At 31.6% G+C, this 23954-nt stretch overlaps 1 protein-coding gene across 6 annotated transcripts in view; it reads right to left on the reverse strand.

The window, feature by feature from the left end:
• The window catches only part of MGAT4C (MGAT4 family member C), a 1099619-nt gene that overhangs the window by 138808 nt on the left and 936857 nt on the right, over positions 1–23954 (reverse strand). For all 6 annotated transcript variants that reach the window (XM_074270914.1, XM_074270915.1, XM_074270917.1 and 3 more), the window contains one exon: positions 20542–20623. The gene's annotated coding sequence lies outside the window, so the exon portion shown is untranslated. The remainder of the gene's footprint in view (positions 1–20541; positions 20624–23954) is intronic.

Consider the following 23954-nt stretch of genomic DNA (forward strand, 5'->3'; position numbering starts at 1 on the left):
TGTAATCAAAATGTTCTATTTTGTGATCAATAATGGTCTCTAGTTCTCCCTTGGACAGAAACTCCTTCCTCCTCCACAAGTCTGAGAGGTAAACCATCCCATGTTCCTCCAATTTATTTATGATTTCGTTCTTTATGCCTAAATTTTGGACCCATTTGACCTAATCTAAGTATGTGGTGTTAAATGTGGGTCCATGCCTAGTTTCTGCCATACTAATTTCCAGTTTTCCCAGCAGTTTTTGTCAAATAATGAATTCTTATCCCAAAATTTGGGATCTTTGGGTTTGTCAAAGATTAGATTGCTATTTTTATTCACTATCTTGCCCAGTGAACCTAACCTATGCCACTGATCAACTAGTCTATTTCTTAGCCAATACCAAATGGTTTTGGTGACTGTTGCTTTATAATATAGCTTTAAATCAGGTACACTTAGACCACCTACCTCTGACTTTTTTTTTCATTAGTTCCCTTGCAATTCTCGACCTTTTATTCTTCCATATGAATTTTGTTGTTATTTTTTCTAGGTCATTAAAATAGTTTCTTGGGAGTCTGATTGGTATAGCATTAAATAAATAGATTAGTTTGGGGAGTATTGTCATCTTTATTATATTCGCTCGGCCTATCCAAGAACACTGAATGTCTTTCCAATTATTTAAATCTGACTTTATTTTTGTGGCAAGTGTTTTGCAATTTTGCTCATATAATTCCTGACTTTCCTTTGGTAGATATATTCCCAAATATTTTATACTTTCGACTGTTATTTTGAATGGAATTTCTCTTTGTATCTCTTGCTGTTGGATTGTGTTGGTAATGTATAAAAATCCTGAGGACTTATGTGGATTTATTTTGTATCCTGCGACTTTGCTAAAATTCTGAATTATTTCTAATAGCTTTTTAGCAGAGTCTTTGGGGTTCTCTAAGTATACCATCATGTCATCTGCGAAAAGTGACAATTTGATTTCTTCATTTCCTACTCTAATTCCTTGAATCTCTTTCTCGGCTCTTATTGCCAAGGCTAGAGTTTCTAGTATTGAATAGTAATGGTGATAGTGGGCAACCTTGTTTCACTCCTGATCTTACAGGGAAAGGTTCTAGTTTATCACCATTACATATGATGTTTACTGAAGGTTTTAAATATATGCTCCTTATTATTTTAAGGAATAGTCCATTTATTCCTATACTCTCAAGCGTTTTTAGTAGGAATGGATGTTGGATTTTATCAAATGCTTTTTCTGCAGAACAGGCAATTTTTAAGTGAACAAATTAAATCTACCTATAGGCATATGAATAAGTGCTCAAAATCACTTTTAATCAGAGAAATGCAAATTAAAACAACTTTTAGGTACTATACCACACCCTATCAAATTGGTTAATCTGGCAAAAAAGAAAAAATGACAAATGTTATAAAAGATGTGGAAAAATTGAGACACTGATGTATTGACGCTAGAGTTATGAATTGATCCAACCATTCTGGAGAGCAATTTGCAATTATACCCAAAAAGTAACCAAACTTTGCATATTCTTTGATCCAGTAATACTACTACTATGTCTGTATCCAAAAGAAATCACCAAAAAGGGGAAAATGTGGAATGCCAATGACAGGGCAGATATATTAGCTCTCATGGAGACCATGAAATTAAGCAAAGCATTCTCTTTTAACCTCTCTAGTCATAAAGTTGCTAAAAAAAAAAAAAAAAAAAAAAAAAAAAAAAAAAGAAAGAAAAACAAAAAATAGATAAATCAGTCCAGATATAAAGTGACTATGTGAATTTAGAGTTCAAGGAGAAACTTTAATATTTTCAGATAAATGGTCTCTCCTCCAATCCAGCTTGTTTATCATATCAATCCTGCATACCTGTTCCCATCCATATCAACATATCTATTCCCAAAACATCTCAGTTTCCACCAGTCAGTGGGCTGACTGTAATGGGGGTTTAATGCCAGATCAAGATGACCCGGATTCCTAAAAACTATGCACAGACTAAGCAGGTATGATTACCTGGGAAGGCACAAAAAAGACACACATATGCAAACATATTTATTGCAGAATTTTTGTGGTGGTGAATAATTGGAAATTGAGGGGATTCATTCATTTGGGGAATGGATGGACAAGCTGTGGTTTATAAATGTAATGGAATAATGATGAAAACATAGAAAGACTTGTACAAACTGATGCAAAATGAAATGAGCAGAACCAGGAAAACATTGTATAAAAGGAAACATTGTGATGATCAACTATGAATGACTTAACTCTTCCCAGCAACATAATAATTTAAGACTAGCACCTACAAAGGAAAATGTAATCCATATCTAGATGAAGAACTAGTAGACTCTGAATGCATATCAAAGACTGTTTCCCTCCTCATTTTATTCTTTTTTTTGTACCTTTTTTTCTTTTGATCTTTTTCTTTTTCACAATTGTGATTAACATGAAAAAATTATGTTAATATCACATTAACCTATATCAAATTTCCTTACCAATTTAGGAAGAGGAAAGAGATAGGGAAAAGGGAGAAAACTTTGGAACTCAAAATCTTGTAACAATGAATGTAAAAATTGTATAATTGGGGGAAAATACTTAAAAAAAAAGTAACAGCTTTTCTGGTTCTCCACTACCTGTTGAAAAAGAGAGAGAGAAGTGCTCAAATATACCTTTCAGCTACAAAATCTATGAGCATTTTCATATTTGTATGTTAAAATCTCCTATTTTAAAAGTCCATTTCTTCTGTGATTTTTTTCTAACAAATTTTGTTGTGCAACTATTAGAGGTAACCATTTGAGACTGATCCTTTCATATCTTTTAATAATTTTTCATTTAAATTCCATAACATAAAAATATTAGACTAGACCTTATTTCTGAATTTACTTAGATAAGAATTCTTAAATATTTTGTGTAAAATACATTGACAGTATAATGAAGCCTACAAGCTCTATTTATTAATAGTATTAATAACAATAATAAAAAAGGACAAGATAAATTTCAGTTGGAGGTAAGTTAAACATTTAGTTTCCGTTAATTTAGTGAAAATAATGAGTTTGTTTCCATCCAAGTTCATGGACCCTCAAAATCCTATCCATGAACTTTTTTTTTTTAAAAAGAATTTAGTTCTCTATAGATTAACTGTGTTTCCCCTTCCTTATTCCCTCCCTCTCTCCCTTCCTCCCTATATATATATATGTATATATATATATATATATATATATATATATATATATATATATATATATATATATATATATATATATATATATGGTGATTTAAGCCAAAACAAAATTTCAGATATTTCATGTCATCAGCAAATATTTTATCTATTCTTTTTAATGTATGTTTCTGTTTTGTTAAGAGGTTAATTTATTGTTAAAATACTTCTTTGAAATGAATTTTCTCTGTGAACTTTTCAGATCCTTCTTTCTTCTTAAATATTCAACTCCTGTCTTCAAAAGACAGGTTAAGTTTTTGTTGGGTTGATAATTCTGATTGCACAGTCCATGCTTCTTAACTATGTTTATACTGTATTTTAGTTTCTGTGACATATTTTTGTCCTTGAAAAACTTCACTTTATTTCTAATTACAACTCCTTGTTAAGTCATTTCTTGAGTTTCTGGAAATTTCTAGTATTTCTTTCTTATTGTGATGCCCTTAAATATGCTTATGATATGCTTAGGCATGTTAAGCTGTGGAGTACTTCTAAATTCTATTCATATTTCATCAGATATTTTTGCCAGTTTTGGAAGATTTTCCTTGGATAGTTTCTTATAATACAATGTTGTAGATGTTTTGAATTATTATAAGATATATATATATATATATACACACACACACATATATATATATATATATACACACACATATATATATATATATATATATATATTTTTTTTTTTTTAACTGAGGTAATTGGGGTTAAGTGACTTGCCCATGGTCACAGAGCTTAGATGTGTCGGAAATCAAATTTGAACTCAGAACATCCTGACTTCAGGGCTGCTGCTCCATCCTCTGTGCCACTTAACTGCCCCCATCAGCTATTATTTTTAAGTTTCCTGAGTTGGCAGTGATTATTTCTTCTAGGTCTATTATATGGCTCTCTATGTTTCCTTATAGTGCAATAAATCAGGTTTTGTTGTTATATTTTGTAGTTGCTTTGAATCATGTGAAATTCTGTTTTCTGTTACTTTGAGCCTATTGTTTCTTGCTTTTAGGGAATTTTTCAGAATTTCTATTGCATTCCTTATTGTGCTTATGAGAAACTGAAGGTCCTTTAAGCCATGGATTGTCTGACTTTTGCAATTGTATGCTTACTCCTTAATATATTACCCATTAGATAGTAAATGCTATGTCAATGTACTTGATTGACTGATCACCTTCATTATTTTATCTCATTCTTCATTCCCCCTAATTTAAAAACTCAATTTTCTCTTATTATGTTATTATAATTATAATTTTCATGGCCTTATTTGACTTTGTGATTTTCTTAGTACTAAAAGTTTTTACTTAGCCTGATTTAATAGTCCACTTATCCATTTAAGGACATGTATCCTAGGAAATTTTGTATGGGTTCTTTTTCTGCTTCTCTTGATCCTGGTAGGTTAGCTGAATCTCTAATTCATGGTATTTTAAAAATTTTATTATCACTTATCAAAATTTCATTTAATTTTGAATTTTAAAGTGTTCTATATTTTCTGGTTATGTTCTAAGCATTATGTAGTGATATAGTACATTTCAGTATTTATTTTGTTATTTTTCCGTCTTGATACCTAGCATCTACTATGTGACAGGACCTGTGCTAAGACATTTATAAATATTATTTCATTTGGTCCTATATAATAACAATCCTATAATTTGGTCCTATAACAATACTGTAATAACACTATGTAAGTGCTACTTTTATCCCCATTTTACAGTTAAGGAAACAGACAAATCAAGGATAATTAATTTGCCCAAGATCACACAGCCACACAAGCATCTCAGATGTCATTTAAATTCAGTTTTCCCATTTCAAGTTCAGTGCTCTATCCATTGTAACTTTAGAAATGGCATGTTTCTGTTGTAATTTTAAGGAACTTAGCTTCTTTCTATCCCTTTTATTCAAATTTCTTGGATAAATCTACAATAGAACTATAATTAAGGTGGATCTGTCCAAGTTTTCCTGAAGATTTCAATATGCACTTTTTCTCCACCAATATCTTCTTTCAGTAATGGTTTAGAGATTACTCCCTTTAAACCTCCCAGAGACCACAAGCCCTAATTTCCTTTTTCTTCTTGTCCTTCCCCAAACAGAGTAACACTACACTTATTCCTGGATCCATTCAAAGTATCACTTCACTTTGGTAACTCTCTATAAGGGTCCTACCTCTTCTTCCAACATGACAAAGGGGAAATCATACAAGTCTCTTTGGAGAATGTGTCAGTCTTCTTCATGGACAGTAATTGTATTTGGACTGTGTTTTATACTACCATTGATGCTATCTCCCTCTCTTGCCCATACTTGATAAAACTGTGCCTAGTAATGGCGTTGATCCCTACCAATATCATTTTTTCTTTTTTACAAAATCTTACCAAATAGATATGTTTTTACCTTAATAAACCACATTTTTCCTATTTTAGAGTTGCATGACCTTGCACTACTTTGCAATTTTGTAAAAAGCATAAACATAAATCCAATTCATGCATAAGTAAAGACATCACACATGATGGCATTGGTACTATTTGAAAACAAAGGATGAACAATCAGCATTTTTATTGCTTCTATTTTCTCATCAGTTAAATCATTCTAAAAAGTTCAAACAAGAGTTGTTATAGGAACTGAGTGTTGAATTTGGAATCAGGAAAATCTGAATTTAAATTCAATCTAAAACACTTAATAGTTATCTTATTTCAGTCAAGGCATTCATCCTGTCAGCCCCAATTTCCTCATTTGTAAACTGTGAAAAATTATATCTATTAGAGCTGCTGTAAGCATCAGTCAACATAATAAAACCTGAAAACTATAGAGTACTATATAAATGTTAGTCATGAATTAGTATCATTATCTTATTGATGCCTTATTCTGATCTTCCAATGTTATTGGTATTATTTCTCTATTCCATGAGAAGTTTTTTTCCTGATCTTCATGATGGACATGGAATATATCAGTTTCAAATCCTACAAATAATTGGCTTCATTACAATGAAATAAAATGGAATAAGATGAGAAATGAAGAATGGAAAAAATAGATAATTTATATATTGCTTTATAAAATTAGAAAAAGATATCCTTGATTTAAAATGATTTACATATCATTTAAAATATGCCATCAAAAAGATATACATTAATCAATGAATGAATGATAAGGCATTTATTTAGCATTTATCATGTGCCAGGTGCTCTCTTTAGTACAGAAGGTACAAATACAAGAAAGCAAGGCAGTTCTTGTCTTCAAGGAACTGAAATTATCATGGACTAAGACAACATGTAAAAGAGGAGAAATGCTTTGCTAAGAAATTTTTGGGAAATAATGTAGATAAAATAATGAAGGTGATCAGTCAATCAAGTGCCTTGACTTAGCATTTACTATCTAATGGGTAATATATTAAGGAGTGAACATGCAATTGCAAAAGTAAGACAATCCATGGCTTAAAGAACTAATTAAACATTCCTTGTAATAGTGAAAATTATCTCATTTCTTACCATACCACCCATGAACTCAATCCTATTTTTTTGTTGTTCCTGGAGAAAACACTCTCAATATACCTTAGAATCATAAATACTTCATCTTCCTATTAAGAATTCAGTCCAATGTTCAGTCAATCAACTGAAAATTTTTACTTGTTGATGTATTAGAAACTAAAAATAAAAGCAATGAATGTAACCAGAAAGAAAGTGTGTTTTTCAACATTAAGACATCCGAATTCCCATATATTCTAGTCTCTATGGAAATAAACACTAAAATTAAAGATGAAAATTTATTTTGATTTTAAAACTATTACTGATAATTCACATTAAAGAGAAGAAAAACATACCTTCTTTAGGTATGTTTTTTAACTAAAAAGCAGATTTTTTTTCATCCTAGCAAGTGGTAAAGGAGAAATGTGCAGTTTAGTTTCTTCAGCACTTTTTAAATGAATCAAAGATTCTAAGTATAAATCCCAGTCTATTTTTTAAATTAAAGAACACTCTCTGATCTCTTTCAACTCAGAAGTTTGGGGTTCTAGAATTAAAATTATTTGCTCAAAGAAATGCATCCTTGCATGGCCCTCTTAAACAAAAAGCAAAAGTGAACTAAATCCAAAAGAAGATGAAGTATTTTGATGAAGGTCTGTCCCAAAGCCCATTGCCTTTTCTTACCCCATACTTCTTCAAGGAAGACTTTAATTTCTTCCAGAATTGGAAGCACGAGTTTGGACTCTGAGTGAACCCCTCTGCTGTTTTCAGTGGGAGAACCAGAGTTGTGACCCCTAATCCCATACTCCTGCTTCTATCCTAGCAGGAATTAAAGTATCCCTTGAAGAAGGGTGATGAAAGAAGACAGTATATCTATCTGACAAAAAGAGTATATATATCTGGTACTTAAATATTTTTTGTCTATGGAGTATGATTATATTTCATCCACAATTTGATTGCTCTGATATTTTGGAAAGAAGGACTCTCTAAAGCTTCATCTAATTCTTGATTCCTCCTCTATTTTTTTTTACCATGATGGCACATATAGTGTGTAAAGGGCAGGAACTCAGTATGATTGATTTAATCCTACAACAAGGTGTTACGAATTGATAAGACAGTGGTTATCTAGTTTAGCATGTGAGTTTTCTAGTTCAGTATGATTGGTTTAATCTTACAAGTAATGGTTCCCTAGGGATATAATGATTGGCTTATACTCAGTATACTGTAATGATGCAATTGTAATAGAGTATGTAAACTGGGGACAAACTCAGCCAGAGGGAGAGAAGACAGAGGACTGGAGGCTGGAGCTCATGCTCTTGGGACTCAGACAGACTTTAAGATAGAGACCATCCTGGTGGCTCTCCTGTCTCCTGCACGAAAACCAAGACCCATTCCGGAGGGCCTCCAGAAAGCTAGTCAGGCCCCAAGTGAAGGAAACAGACTGTGAAGAAGATAATAAAGATTTTGGACTTTATCCCTGACTATTCTTGTGGTTCTTATTCTGCTGAAACCAGGGCCCATTTGGAGGACTTTCAGAGATCTAGCCTGGACATTACAATAGAGAATAAAAAAAAATACTTTAATCCAAATCATATGAAACAACAATCAGAAAAGTTATACATGAGATTCTTTAAGCTAGTTAAGACTGAAGGAACTCTTCCCATTTGGAGTGAAGTAACTTGGCTGAACCAAGAGAGAGATTTCTTATCCCAGGTGAAACTGCCTAAAATCATTAGCAAGCTGAGAACAAAGACATAATGGGGATTTGATTCTCCTTTCATCTTCCCAGTGTCTTTTCTTTCAGCAATTTGAATTGGAGTGGGTATCTTCAATTTTTTCTTCTTGAAGCTGGAAGCAAAGAATGCTGAATAATAAATCCTCAAAGGGGAACTGAAGATTCCTGGGAATTTTTTATCTCTCACCAACTCTGCCATGTTCCTTTTGCAGGGTAGAACTTTCCTTTCTACCAATGAGTTTTGATAAATGAGTTATACTGAAAACTGGAAAATAATATTACTACAAGTTTGAGCCAATCATGGAAGATCTATTCAGTTTGTCATCACAAATAATAGGAATTATAGAATAAAAAGTAACCTTAGAGGTTATTTAACCTATTTCTCTTATTTTACAGATGAAGTAATTGAGCTGAATGAATGACTTGACAAAAGAATATCATTAATATGTATGGAGAAAATTATACTGTAGAATATTGCTATCCTTTTTAATAAAACAATCTAGTGTTCCAACTCCAAATCTAATATTTCCTACTGTATAATGAGTGGCATACTGGGAATAGGTCAACTAAAAAAAATAATAAGTTAAAGTAATTGTAGGAACATAGTGTTTTGTTTACAGATGGATTTGAAAAAATAAATTAAAAATTTAATATTAGAAACAAAAGGAGGAAATGTAAACATAACTTTCATAAATTTAAGTGTAAATGGACTAAAAAATCCAATAAAATGAAAAAAGAGTGACGTATTGGCTAAGAAAATGAAAACACTATTTTTTTCATTTTTAAAAGAAAGTCAAAACAAAACAAAAAAAATGAAGCTGAAAGGATAGAAAGATTATCAAGTGAATGCAAGAAAAAAAGAACCCAGAGGCTGTAATAATTCTATCTAAAAAAACCAAAACCGAAACAAACATAAAAAAAAAAAAAAATTAATGGCCAAAATAAATTATGATGAAATGAGCCATAGACACCAAACCAATATTTTCAAATATATATACATACTCCAAATGTCTTAGCATCTTGGTATACATTAGCTTGAACTATAATAAACCAAATAAAAATAGATTTTTAATGTTAAGTACAGCTGAGAAAAAGACATGTATTACTATTCAATTTGTATTCCTTTGTATTCCTATTCAATTTTATTCAGATATCTATCATCTCTGTTTTGAGAGTTCCTGAATTTGCTTTTGCTTATGTTACCAGTACTTAGAACTACCACTAGTGTTTCGGCCATCTTATCTTTATGTGACCTTCTATTCTTTTGCCATAGATCTCTTTTCCTGATCTCGTAAGTTGTCTTGGAATAGAATAATATTTCACTCTGCTTTTTATGGACTCTGCCACTCAAGAATTCTATTTCAGGTATTATTTGAAGGGAAATGTTGGGAGAATTCAGATGAGTGATTTATTTATTCTTCCATCTTGATCAACCCCCCAAAATTTCTAGAACTACCTTTAAAGGAATTCCCAAATATCTGGTCTTTAGGTTTTTACAATAAAATTCTATCAAACTTAAAAAAATAATAATTAGGGCCAATATTCCAGAAATTATTCTCTACATTAAGAAAGTAATGGCTCAATTCAAACACTTTTATAAGACAAATAATATTCCTAATTCCTAAGTCATGGAAAGAAAAAAACCAGAAGGAAAACTATAGGCCAATATAATTAATCAATAAATAATGACAAGAATTTTAAATAAAATACTACCAAAAGTGATTTACCCAAGCAATTATTAGTTGTAACCAAGTGGGACTTATATCAGACCTCAGTCTCCAAAAAAATTCCAGGTGGTGAAAGTTTCTATGATTCCTGCTGAGGCTCCAGCAAACCCAACTAGCCCCAGGTTTCCCCATTTTCTGTTTCTATGCAATTAGCCCAGAAGTGCATGTACTTCACACTGATTAATCTATTGATCTACTCTCCATTCCTTCCCAGAATCTGCCTCTAACAGATATATTCTTGATCAGAAATAGGCAATTATAAAATAATTATAAAAGATAAAAATAGTAACTTTGATTACATGAACTTGTCACAGACAAATAATAAGCTTGTGATTAATGCTTATACTTTTTATAGCTAGAAGTCATTCAGACCCCAAATCTCACTTTACTGGAATAGAAAGTGAGGTCAGAGAGATTACATAATTTAGCAGTTTCATACTCTGAGATAGAATTAAAACTCAGATCTTCCTGACTGAATCCAGTGCTCTAAATGCATTATTGAATTGGGTCAAAACAATAATAAAATCCAATCAGGTCCATTTGCACATAGAGGACCCTGAATCTTCTCTAAGTACTGATGCTAGATTCCCTCTAAGGAAAAGATAATGGAGAAGATTAGAAAGGTCAAGTGGCATCAAATCATAGAAGATTGGGGAAGAAAGTGAGAGAAAAAGAAAATTAGGTAGAGATGTTTTAGTCCTAACTTGCTCTTCCAGACTTAGTTCCTGCATGAATTTTCTTCCCCAATCAAGCCTGGGGTGCAGCACCACACCCGAAGTGCTATCCTTAGTCTCATCTTTGCACCTTTTGCACTATTGTACCTTTTGAAGATGTCATCCATTCCATCCCCACTCTTCTCTATAATCATTTCATGAAATATTTTCTGCCTTTTGTAAAGAGAGGGATTCTCATCTGTAGCTCAGTTGATATAATCACAGAAGGTGCAAAAGACAATATCAATGAAGTATTTAACTGTGAAGGCTGTAATTTAGCTACGATTCCTTTATGAGGTGTAAATGCCTCCTTTATTGTAAAAGAGAACAAGATGAAAAGCTGAAAAGATAAATTTACCTCCAATGGGAATAATTTTTGAGGAACTTAGATGTTTTGGAATGAGACTTCTGCAAGAAAGGAAAGATAGTTATTATTTTCTTCCCTTCCTCAAATGGGAATAAATAAATAAGTAGCAATGACTTGTCCAAAAAAGGAGGCATCCTGACCAAAGTTAAGATTTGGCTAAGACATTGCAAGCTGGGAAATGCCTGTGACGGAGGCATCTGAAGAGAGCAGAGAGAAGAGTACTGAAAAGGGGGAATTAGTGATGTAATGAAAGAGTTGGATGATAACACATCATAGAAAGGAAGGACAAAGAGAGATATGTGTGTGTGATACTATGGATTTCTGTGATAGACTGTCTCTATAAGAAATAAAAGTCCTACAAAATAAAAAGTAACCTTACTTTTAATACATATGAAACCCTAAAATATGGATGCTTCAAGGGATATGGGGAAAATATGCTATGTTTAGGACACAGACTTAACACCCTGTACTGTCCTTAAATTACTTCAAATACACGACTTGGTTCCCTCAACTAGATTGTAAGTTTTTAAAAATCAGGAACTTCATCACAGAGTGCTTTTATAGTCTAACAGTTGGTATATATTGAATCAGAGTACAGACTAACAACATGTTGAATTCAAATCAGTTTTATTTGGTCAAGCATGCCAAAGAATAAACATGATTTTGATAAAAGGAAGGTTGGTATAGTGGTGTGAAAATTGAAAAGCTTTAACTGAGATCATACAACTCTACTATTATTAACTGGGTGCTTCTTTTTATCTCTCCACCTTCCACACTTCTCATCTGTACATTGACAACATTTGCAATTTTTTGGTCTTAAAGAGTCATTGGGAAGAATTATCTGGGTGGATTGTAAAATGACATAAAAAAGTGACCTATTTTTTGTGCTGTGAGTTCATAGAACTATCACTTTTGAGATAGAAAGGAATCCTAGAGATTCATCTCTCCCTCTCTCTCTCTCTCTCTCTCTCTCTCTCTCTCTCTCTCTCTCTCTCTCTCTCTCTCTCTCTCTCTCTCTCTCTCTCTCTCTCTCTTCTCTTCCTCCAACACTCCTTACCCCTTATATTTTTTTTGGTGGAGGAAGAGTTGAAGCTATTTCATTATGAATTCTCAAAGATATAATGCTCACATAAATAAATCTCAAAGTTCTAAGAGAGACATAATTATCCCAAGTGACAAAACTTAGTATTTGTCAGTGAATGTGCCTATAATTTAAAATAAGAAGAAAGAATTTTTTCTTTCAACTTTTCAACAGCTTATGTGACTTTTAGGTGTGATATGAAAAGTAGAAAAGTATAGGTCCTAAAGAATTTTTTTTTTTCTGAAATTTCTGAAATTTCCTGAATGCTTCTCCTTTAAGATAGAGAATAATTTTAAAATATAATAGAAAATTTCCTCTACTCTCCAATGATTCCTAGTCATGTGCTATTGATTTCATTATTTTTAAAATGATATCTGATATAAAATGTTTTGGATATTAAAATTAAAAGCATTAAAAAGTTATCATTTTTGATTTTCAGCAAAAAAAGTTTAATGATTTTAAAAATTCAAGGATAAACTAGTGGCTATATGATTGTAGAAAGTAATTCACTAGTTCTTTTTAAAAAATGTATTACTATTGTCTATTATGCTTCCTTTAAAGGACTGTATAGCATATATATGAGAAAATATATATAAATTACATCTTGAATTTTAAAGCTATACATATATATATATATACATACACATATGCATATATATATATATATATATATATATATATATATATATGTGTGTGTGTATGTGTGTGTGTGTGTGTGTGTGTGTGTGTGTGTGTGTGTATACCTATCTACATCTATATATGGAAAATTGACTTCCAGATAAGACTCTAATATTAACTAGCAATATGCTCATGGATTAGAAGGCTCTGCTTCTGAATTTTTTCTTCTTCTTCTTCTTTTTTTTTTTTTAAATAGAGCCACTGAATAGAAAAAAACAGATAGAGATCCTTTCAGTTTCCTTCTAATTCTCTGAGAGATTTTGTGGCATAATCATTATTGCCTGAATCAGCAAGACTCGTCCTTAAATCTCATTCAGACATTTACTAGATATGTAACATTTAGTAAATGCCTTAAAAACTCATTGAAGTATTTTCTTTCTGTGAAATGAGAATGATAAAATAGTGTATATATTACAAAGTTGTTGTGAGGTTCACATGTAAGAGAAAGAGAAGAGGGGAAACAGAGGAATGATGGAGAAGGAAGAAAGAATAAAAAATATTTATACAGCACTTTAAGGTCTGAAAATGCTTTTCATATATCTCTTTTGGTCAATATTGTCAATAATATTAAAGTAATATTTAAAATATTTTAATATTTAAATTTAATATTATAGTAATATTTAATATAATGTTAATATACAATATAATATATAATGTTAATATATTTATTATAACATCATATTAATATTTAAAATAAAATAATATTTAATAGAAATATTAAATTAATAAATAACATTAAACCCATTTCTAGACATCTCAGTTTCTTCAACAATAAAAAGAAGATAATTGTATCTACTTCCAGGGGTTGTAATATAAATTTAAATTTGTAAAATGCTTAACACAGTGTCTGTAACATAACAGGTGATTTAAGTTCTTGCTTTCTATCTTCCATTTCTAGGTGGGGATACTGAGGTTGTGACCTTGTCAAAATAAGGAAAACTCAACTGGAAGGAATTTAGAATTAATTATCAATGGATTCAGAATGTGTAAGGGAATGGTAGAAACTAAACAGCCTATTGCAGTTGGTAAGAAAGATCTAACATTTAATACACACCAAGAAAGTCAAATAGTTAGAATTATACTCCAGAAGCTTGATGGCTTCAAACAGAAACAAACAGATGGCAAATCCACATACTAAAAATACAAACCCCCGAATAGCCTTGAGAATTCAACTAATAAATAGAATAGTGATGAGAGTATTGTCACAGGCAAAACTGCTGTTCACAATTGCCTGAATATAACACTGACCTATAAAAATTTAGGAACTCCCGTTTCTAATACAATAGATGCTACAATCCCCAATATTTATAACTCACAAAGTAGGTGAAAAGAAAATCTCTAGAAATACAGAGGCATGCCAGAATAAATAAAATCCTTTTGGGAAGAGGATAAAGTATATATCATTCCCATGTCCTGTCTGAAATTGTACCCAAGATGTTTCTAGTGATGCTATTGAAGAAGAGCTGATATCAATTATTTTTATTCAAGTCCTGAAAGCAATCATTTTATCTATTTGTATAATAAAGTTCCCAATACTAAAAATAGAGAATAATAATGATGAAATAACTTAGTCTTGAGAACATTTCCCTTCAAAGTCTGTTGAATGCTAAATGGGAACTATTCACATCATTATTTATCTTACATTCCTAGTGTTTTTATGTTATCTAGACCATTTGACATAATTTTTGTTTTAAAAAGAGTGTTTTAAAAGCTCTTAAGCCATAGGTCTTTTAGAGTCAGTTCCAATTGACTCTTGAGAATGGGCTGTTAAATTTTCATTGTGAGTATTTACAATTAGAAAATAGGAAAATATTACATATAAATCAGGACTTGAATATTGTTTTGTCTCTAGACAAGTAAAGGAAAAATGTTAATAATGCAGATTAAACTTAAAAATGTGTGGTTTGTACATTTTTCCCCTTGAAGACTTCTTTTTAAATACTTGTCAGAACATTCCTCTCTATACCAATGAAATATATTAGTATTTTTCATTCACAAGTGGGTAAATCAAGACTTAGGACAGCTATGACTTATTTAAGGTCATATAACTACAACTGAGTGGCATTTCTGTGTGTCAAACCTAGACTTTTTGACTATAAAGATAAGAAGACAAGAATCAAAGGTGGTATAATTTAACACAAATCTGAAAGGAACACAGACAAAAATATTTCTTTGGTTGTGTGTGCATGTGTGCGTGCGTGTGTGTATGTGTGTGTGTGTGTGTGTGTGTGTGTATGTGTGTGTGTGTGTGTAAATTGAGAAATAAGGATAGGGAAGAGTCCTTTGATGTTATTTTACAAATTTTAAACATACTAGGGAAAACAATATTTCTGCAAACCCTTACTTCTTGATAAGACAGAGACAATTGATTTAAAGCATAATATAGAATAAATGAAAATGCTTTTGTTGTGTGTTTTCATATTTCTTTACTTTCCAAAGGATGTTTTTATAGTTAGTAATGTTTTTGTAGTCACTGTAAGCTTTGGATCATCATTAATTCACCCTGTCAGAGACAGGTTTACAGGGCTGGACTGACTACACATACTCCCTTATGGATTCTAGGGGTAACTCTAAACAGCCAAAGGTGAATCTTTTATGTTATTACCTTCTGTCATCATCAGTGTGTTTGTCAATTGAGTATCACCTAGTTAGCCACTGTTAGGTAGCTTAGAAAAAGGGTTATTTACTAAAATGTCACAGTACAAAAAATATAAAACATCTCCTCAAATATCTCCTCTCTGAGTACATAAAGACTGCCAGGGAAAATAGGCTTAAACTTAGATAATACATGTGGCAAAGTGAAAACTCACAGTTCCTATTTGCTGGAAGTACTTTTCTACCATTTGTAGGGTATTTAAGAACTTGCTCTTAAGATTTGTGAATCAATGTGTGGTTTGTCCTTGGCTTCCCACGCAGGAAAAATTTAAGTCCACTATTTTCCACAATCAATGAAGCTAAAAACCCCTCTCCAGTCTAGGTATAAATATGAAGAGGAATCTAGAGAACATATCTAAAGACTCTTGTTCCCACCTCCTTCCATTTTGAGACTACTCCCTCTCAAAGTTTTCAGCTAGAACAGAACATTCAAATCCAAAATCAGGTATTCCACTTCCCTCAACTTTTTTTGATAATTTATGGAGATTCCTGAGGGCATTACTAAGTTTTCCATTCTACTGGAACAGAGTTCCATCTGGCATTTTTTCTGTCAAAAACTTTTCACAGTTTGTCAAACATCTTTTGATTGATCAAGCCATGTTTCAAACTAATTAAGATATTAGAACTAAAATAAAATTGAGCAAAATGGTTTTGACTTCATCTTTCACATTATCCTTTTGCTCCTGAGTTATTTGCTATTAATACTTAAATATAGTGATACCTAGTATATACTACCTACTATGTGCTATGTGCTGTGTCAAACACTTCTCATTTGATTTTCACAACTCTGGAAGGTAGGTGGTATTATTATCGCTATTTTATATCTGGTGGTATTATTATCTCCATTCTACTGAGGAAACTGAGGCTAAGTAACTTGACTCAAAGTTACATATTTTTTCCTTCCAAATACTTCATATTTATCATTGTGTAGCATAAAAATATTCCATTAAAATGTATACTAAATTATTCTGACATTCTCCTGTTCGAGCATGTATAAGTAGTTTTCTTTTCTTACTTTTGTCTTTTTTTAGAGGAACAAAAGTGTAACAAATATCAAGCAGATAAATAATTTTTCTCTTTGTTTCTCAAAAAAGAATCCTAGCTATGGAATTGCTTATTGAAAAGTTAGAACAAGTTTTATAATTAATTTCTTATTGATATGTAGCTTTTCCAAATATTTATACCAGCCAGTACTTTGGTATTTGAGAATGTAAACTTAAATTTTAAGGTGCCTGTTTCTCTACATTACCACCAATAACATATTTTATCTCAGTTGTTATAATTTAATTATTATAATGATTCTCTGTTTTCTCATCTTTCAAATGAGGAAGCTGGACTAGATTGAGGTTCCTTCTAGCTAAAGACCTAGGATTCTGTGCCTATGTGACATCTAAGTTTCCTTCAAGCTAATTCCCTAAGCTATTTAAAAATATTGTTTTGTGGTCTCCCTGATTTCCTTTACTACTTCAGTTCTGAACACACCCCACTTCTTTTCTTAGTCCTTTCCAGTGAAGGGGGGGAGATATCTGGTAATATCTAGTAACTGCTACCCCAATTGTCTGTTTTTGTCAATGTTGTTAACTTGTTTAAGTTATGTCCACTTCTTTGTTACCCTCTTTGGGGTTTTCTTGACCAAAATACTGGAATGGGTTGCATAACCTTCTCCAACTCATGTTAGAGATGAGAAAACTGAAGCAAAAAAGGGGTAAGATACATTCCCAGAGTTACCTAGCTAATAAGTTTCTGGGGTCAGATTTGAACTCAGTTTCTCCAAACTCCAGGGCTAGTGCTATACTTTACTACTTATCTACAATTATATTCCACTGCCTATATAGTTGGATTATTATCAAGTTTTCCTCAATATTTCTTCAGAAATGACCAATGAATTAATCACTCCTGAGCAAGAACTTACCACCATTTTCTTAAGATTTTACTTTAGTCTGTGTCATAAAGCAGTCCAGGTCTTATCCATTCCCAAGAGGTTTCTACCATTATCCACCATATGGTCTCCATAAATGGATTTTTAAATATCATAATAAACACTGGGAGCATTTGTTTTTGTTTATCTAATTTTTCTGTTGAGTCCTTTGTGTGCTCCTTTATTTTTTTTTTATTCATTCTTGCTGCTTAAAAATTTTTAAAGATAATTAATATTAAATCAATAATAAGATGATAGATCAAGAGATGGAAGGCACACTGGAGACTTTCTAATGCAACCCTTTACATTGGATAGATAAGATTATTGAGGGTCCAGTCAGTCAAAAAATCTTGGCCAAAAGTAGTAAGTGACAGAGACAAAATTTGAATCCAAATCTTCTGAGTTTAACTGATCTAAGAAGAGTAAATGAACAGATGGAAACTATGGGAACTCTTCAGCCTGGACTTCCATCTCCTACTCAGTTGCCAAGAGAATGGCCTCTATGGGTTATAGACATTAAGGATTGTTTCTATTCTATCCCTCTAGATAAGGAGGATATGAAAAGATTTGCTTTTTCAGTGCCTAGTGTTAATTTGGCCGAGCCTTATAAAAGATATGAATGGACAGTTTTGCCACAGGGAATGAAAAACAGCCCTACTATGTGCCAAATGTATGTTGCTGCTGCTCTTGCTCCAGTAAGAAAAGCCTTTCCAAAAGTAATATTGTTACATTATATGGATGATATTTTGGGATGTGCACCTGAGGAACAAATGTTAGAAGCATGTCTACAAAAGACCATGGAAACATTAAAGTACTACAAACTGCATATAGCTACAGAAAAAATTCAAAGACATGCTCCTTTTCAATATTTAGGATATGAAGTATATCCTAAGACACTCACAGTACAAAAGCTTTCTTTAAGAACAGAGAAGTTGAACACCTTAAATGATTTCCAAAAATTAATAGGAGATATCCAATGGATAAGTCCAGTGTTAGGCTTAACTACCAATCAACTACAACCTCTATATGACATTTTAAGGGGAGACAGTGCTTTAAATTCACCACGCCAGCTTACAAAAGAAGCACAAAAGGCTTTGAGAGAAGTTGAACTGGCTTTATCCAATGTGGTTGAAAGAGTCACTCAAAAACCCTTGGAAATATCAGTTTTCTTTCCATTGCTAAATACTTGTTATTAGTTGGGATGTTATCAGTGTTTTCTTATAATCTATAAATAACAGTTTAAATTTTAAAATATATACCTTTCATTCTCTTATGCAAAGATCATTCTCATGCTATTCTTTTTTGTTTGTTTCTTTTGTTTTGTTTTGTTTTGTTTTTTGCTGAGGCAACTGGGGTTAAGCCCAGGGTCACACACCTAGGAAGTGCTAAGTATCTGAGATCAGATTTGAATTCAGGTTGTGCCTACTTTAGGGCTGGTGCTCTATCTACTACGTCACCTAGCTGCCCCTCATCCTATTATTTTAAAATAACTTAATATAAGGGACATGTTTTATTAAAGGCTTTTATATCTTAACATATGATTAAATTTTTTTTCTATTAATAGCATGATGTATTATGGTTTTTCTCCAATATTAAACCATATGCATTCCATTAATATTGCCTTATTTCATAATCGACTTTTTGGAATTCAGGTTAGATTATCACAACAAATTGCTTTTGTTTTAGGATTGTTTTGAAAGGTTCAATTTTTTTTTTCAAGAACCAAGAAATTTGATTCTCATACCACAGATTTGAGTCTGGAAGATTTTGGATGTTAGCTAGTAGAATTCTTCATTTTAAATATGAGAAAAGTGTGGCTCATAAATTTTGAGTTATTTAACTAAGTCATAAGTGACAGAGTTAGTTATCATTTGAACTCAGGTCCTGTGAATCCAATTTCATTGCCTTTTCCTCTGTATCATACTGCTTCTGGATCACAATATTTGAGAATTTGAAGGGACCTCATGATCATTTAGTCAAACTTATACCTTCAAAAGAATTTTCAATATGACATATGTGATACAGTTATTTAACTTCTGAAGACTACATATTTTGAAACCATGGAGCTATTAAGTACAACAATATGTTCATTTTCAGAAATGTTTACATTTAGCAAAATCTATATGTTGGCTTTCACCTGAGAACTATATTCAGCTTGATTCTTAAAATAAGTAGAAATTGTATTTTGAATTCCTAGATTAAAAAAAAAAAACAAACTTCTACTATCCCACAAATTTAAATACTTTTTCTTAAACAAATCCTGAAAACAATCATTCTTAGACACATAGTGTTTCCTTCTAATGAGCAATTGTTGTCAAGCTACTTAATTAGCTGTAAATAATAAAATGCATAAGTATTTTGAAGAATTGAATGATTACTACATTTCATTTAAATTATTTTAAGTCACACCTTACTTGGAGAAAAATAATCCAGTGGGAGACAAAAGCTGAAGTGAGCTCGAATATCTAAAAAGACAGGAAATCAATGAAAGCTATGTACATTGGCACAGGGAGGGAATAGACTGTAAAATTTTTGTGTAACAACCCATTAAACCTTCATTCCTGTCCAAGAGTAATGAAGAAGCTGAAGATATGCCAGAAAGATGAACAGAAGTCTTTTTCATTGTTGTTAATATATCCCAATTATTGCTATTCATATAGGAAATATCCAAAGCCCACATATCTACATATATTGAAAGCCAAATGAGGCCTTTATGAGATTATAACACAACAGAGAACAATTTTTTGGACAGTTTTGCAATTTTTTTCAAGTCACACTTATTGAATTTAGAAATTAACAAAAGAGAATGGTGCAATAGGTTAATTAGATTCTATTATGTCATCAAAATGACAAAAGATTTATTCAGGCATTTGAAGTTGTTAGTTTGATGAATGATTTATTAGCTAAAATAAAGTGGGAAAGGGGGGGGAAGTGAAGCAAACACTCACCTATGAAGAAAATTAACTAATTGGTAAAAATAGATCTACAAAAAATAGATCTAAATAAATTAAGCTGGTCAGGATCTTACCAAATATTTGTGTTTCTAATGCACTTATATCACTTCCTCATCTCCATGATTATATCTTCTGTTTAAACAGCATGCCATGATCCTGTTAGGAAAAGTAATGAAGATATCGTTTTATCTTAAAACAATCAAATCACTTTGAGAAAATTTTTTTCTAAGCTGCGCTATGAAGGCAAAGAGGGAAAACTATTAAAACATGCACATTGATAAGCTAACATGATACATTCTAATTAGATCATGATCTTTTTAGAAATTACCAAGATGAAACTAATATATCAATCTATGATGCATTAAGAAAACAAATGTCAAAATATTTTTATCAGATAAATACACAGATACATAGAAAAACAGATGAGAGACAAAAAAGGAAAAGGGAAGGAAACAGAGGGAAGGAGGCAAAGAGAGAGAAATCCAAATACATCTATTTTATATCTCTTGGGGATATAACCCTTGGACCTGGGGTTTCATTGATGTTAAAAGATGTTCTGATATAGGACTTCCTTGACTAATAGAGGACAACCACTTTATAGTTTCAGAAAATTGCCTAATGAATCTAAAGTTTAGCTTTGCCAGAAGTCATATAGCATGTATAAGAGATAAAACTTGAACACAAATCTTCCTGTTTCAAGTCCAGCTTCCCATTCTTTATGACATACTGCCTCAATAAATATTTATACTATAAAATAAATAATTATAATTACAAACATGATGAAAAACAACAGACCAGAAAAAAAATGGGTCTAACTGACCAAGTTAAGGAAGAGTTCATGGAAATCATTCATTTGAGCAGGGACTTGAAGGAATGACGATTTGCATACATAAAACAGGCCAAAGGGTATTTTTGGCTCCTTCATTGTGGTCCAGGGATTGGAGCAAGAAACAAGAGTCATAGATTCTCATTGATGATTAATATCTAATCTTTGGACCCCTATGATACTCATATCATATCTTCTCACACCCATCAGGCATTACCTTTGTTTCATTGGTTGTGTTTATGAGTTTAGATAGAAAAATTACAAAGAACAAGCAAATTTAAATTTGTGGAACACATGAATAAGTTTTGTTATAATTAAGGGAAATTATTTCTGAAAATAATTATTTTATTTTCACATTACCTGGATTATTGTGGCAAAAATGTGTGTGCATGTGTGTGTGTGTGTGTGTGTGTGTGTGTGTGTGTGTGTGTGTGAAACTAGAATATATATTGACCTACACTTAATAGAGTTTGTGACTTCTACTGTCACTTAAATCAGTAAACTTTTGGAATATTTAAAGTTAAATGAATCATCCCATTACTTATCATTCAGTCCTTTCCTATTAATATCTACAAATACAAAAGAAAAGGTAGCACACTGAAAATATATGGGTTTGATTATGTATGACTTGACATCTTCCTTCAACTTGTACTCTCTGCTGATGGAAAGTGCCTAGTTTGAGGGATGTAAAATGTGTGAAGGTTGCACTGGGTAAATCTTATCAAGACATTTGGATAATTCATATCATGACTTATAAAATGGTATCTTTTCAAGTCTGAATAGGCAGAACACATTAAATCATAAAGATAGCACTTTTAGTGAAAGTTATCTGTTTGTGGTGTGACAGTAGACTACCTTATGCCCTCTGTGAGGACATTTAGAATATAAAATAATTAAAATGACAAAATGTTAGCATGAAAAGACACCTTTAGGGTTATTTAGGCAAACTATCTTACTTTGATATAAGACAACTGGATGGTGAGATTGATTGAAGGTTCTAAATTTTATAAGGGACAGCTCCAACTCTTCTGACACCAAATGTAATACAATTTTCATTTCAAAACATAGTTATTTCATATTAGACAAATTTTTAAAAAATAAACCTTTTTAATTTACATCACTAGATCATTTATGTTTAAGTCAGATTCTGAGGTCTAACTAAAATGCCATCTTCCATTAGTATTATAAGCATTAAAATTCTGACCTACTAAAAAGATAGTCATATGCGAATGTATATGTATGAATGATATGTGTCTATTTATGTGTGTGTATATTCAATGATAATTTGAAAAGCACTTTTGATATATTTATGTTTTTCCCCTTGTAATTACTTCCCCAATCACATTTCCAAAATGTGTGTACATGTGTATTTGTTCAAATAAATATTGATATAAGTAGAAAGATGATGTATATATAAGATCTTTTAAACCCAAAAAATGGACATTAAAAAAAATAAACAATATAGGATATTTTAGGCTAGAAAAGTAAGAAGGGAATTCTTCTTAGAAATATGCTTCATATTATGGAATATCCATTTATAAAACTAATTTAATTATATTTGAATTTATGACTAATTTAAATATATTTAAATTTATGACTAATGTATGAAATTCTGAGCATTTAAATTTTAAAAATCTGAAAAAGAGCATTGCATAATGCCTACAAGAAAGAGATGAGTTACATGAATATATGGGTAGATACTAAAATTTACTTAATTTCCCCACCCTCAAAACTGTATTTTCAGAATAACATTCAAAAGCTATAAAATCTTGGGGAAAGAATCCTAGCTCCAGTTGAGAGACAGAACACTGGACTTTCAGCCAAATATTAGCCTGTATGTATGCTAATTGTGTTAAACTGTGCACAACTCCTGAAATTCCTGAGCTTGTTTTCTCATCTGTAAATAGGGATACCAGTAAGCATTTATCACAAATGTGTATGCATACATGTGATATGTATACAAATTATATATAAATATATAGTGTGTTCATATATGATAATGTAGCAAATAAACTTAAGTAAATATTATTATGTACCAGTTAGCTCATAAGGAGACACAGAAAAGGTAGAAATAAAATGAAATAAACAACAAAATTATCTGTTCTTAAGATCACAGTATAATGGAAGAGACAACATTGAAACAACTGTATAAAATAATTTATATACAGAATAAATTGGAGAGAAGGAACGAACATTAAGGAAAGTTTTCTTGGAGAAGGAGGTTTTAGGAAGCCAAGGAATAAAGGAGATAGCCTAGGTATGTGGGATAGTCAGTAAAAATGAATGTCTGGAATGAGGAGCTCAGTTTCTTGTGTGAGAAACAGTGAGGAACAGTGTCATTGGATCAGGTAAGATATGCAGGAGGATAAAATGTAATACTGGAAACTAAAAAAGGCTAGGTTATGAAGAGATTTAAAAAACAAATAGAATTTCTTACTTAATCCAGGCAGTACTAAGGAGATGTTGGAATTTATGGAATAGGTTAATGACATGCTCAGCCCCGTAGTTTAGGAAGATCAGTTTGATAGCCAACTGGAATGTGTAATTGTAAATCAAGGAGACCAATCAGAAAGCTATGACGATGGTCTAGGTGTGATATAATAGAGACATTTTTGAACATAGTGATAGTGTTAGAAGAGTAAAGGGAACATATAAGAGATG

This window comes from Sminthopsis crassicaudata, chromosome 5 (assembly GCF_048593235.1).
Source record: "Sminthopsis crassicaudata isolate SCR6 chromosome 5, ASM4859323v1, whole genome shotgun sequence".
Lineage (NCBI taxonomy): Eukaryota > Metazoa > Chordata > Mammalia > Dasyuromorphia > Dasyuridae > Sminthopsis > Sminthopsis crassicaudata.